The sequence below is a fragment of the Coenobita brevimanus genome, unplaced genomic scaffold (genome assembly GCF_032717465.1).
Source record: "Coenobita brevimanus isolate Jiangsu-jjx unplaced genomic scaffold, ASM3271746v2 jjx.HiC_scaffold_2751, whole genome shotgun sequence".
NCBI lineage: Eukaryota > Metazoa > Arthropoda > Malacostraca > Decapoda > Coenobitidae > Coenobita > Coenobita brevimanus.
In genome coordinates, this window is record NW_027643710.1 from 535,001 (window position 1) to 536,337 (window position 1,337).

The following is a 1,337-nucleotide window of genomic DNA, read 5'->3' on the forward strand; positions in this document are numbered from 1 at the left end:
AGGGGGCATGGTGACTGAGACAGTTGTGGCTGCCTGACTGAGTGATTTTAAAAGGGTGGGGGGAAGTGTGCAGTGATGTTTGCTAGGGTTGTTATGGGTGTATTAGCAATCACTGCAGCAGCTGCTTGTTTAAGTGTCTCCTCGGGGCTGGCTGCCGTATTTATGCGGGGCGTATCTGGGTTGGGGAGATTGACAGGTCTGTTAAATTTATTGGTGTTTCGGCAGCTGAGAATATAGTGGAGAAACGGGAATGGGGTATCAGTGTTGCCGTTTTCACACGTGCTGGGTTGTGCCTCATTTGTGAGTATATGAGCTTTACACTTATATCCCAGGCGGAGGCGTCGTATATTTTTAAGTGTTCTGCTTTTGAATTTGTTAATAGCATTTATTGGCTCATATTTTGTAGCGGCAGCATACCATATTGCAGAAGGGGAGCCCGCCTGGACTTGATGCTCGTGTTCTGAGCGGTTGATTGTTGCTGCCTGCATTTTAATTGTTCTTTTGATCTGAGTGAGGCTCGGTGTTATGTCAACCTGAACGTGTGAATATTCCGTGGCTTCTTTGGCTAGTTGGTCTGCCAATTCATTCCCTTTGATACCTACATGGCTGGGTATCCAATTAATTGTGATAGTTCCGCCAGCATCTCGTATTTCTTGCGCGGTGGCAATTATGTCAGTAATTAAATGAGTGTTATCAGACGGCTCCTGTTTTCTTAGCGTTTGTATTGCGCTGGCGGAGTCTGTATGGATGATTGTATGGGATGTTGGGTTGATGTCTAGGGCATCATCCATGGCGGTAAGAATTGCAATTAATTCAGTCTGGAGTGTAGAGGCTCCATCTGATACACGCAGGCCAAATGAGTGTTCTCGGCATACGACTGCTGCACCTGCTATATTGTTATTCACAGAGCCGTCTGTATAGTAGGCTGATGAGTTGGGGGAGGTGAGGGAGGCAATTTACATTAAGCTCTCTTGGCGTAATTGTTGTACGCCAAGAGAGCTTAATGCAAATTGCCTCCCCAGGGTCAGAGAGTTAATCAAGCAGACCTAAGTGTGTGTGTGTGTGTGTGTGTGTGTGTGTGTGTGTGTATCTTTTTCTCGCTGCCATGGACTCACCTAGGTATTCCACTGAGGCAAACATCATACCCTTATACTTAGCGGAGGGAACATATCGCAGTCAGGGGGTTCATCTGTTCATCCTCGAGTTTGGCATCAGTTGGGATTCGGAATAATCTTTTTAGTCGCGTATTCTCGTCAGGTAAGTAAGCTCCCTAACACCTTTTCCTTACCGGTTTATTTTTGCTTGCATCTCATTAATAATTCCTTGCATGTTATTTT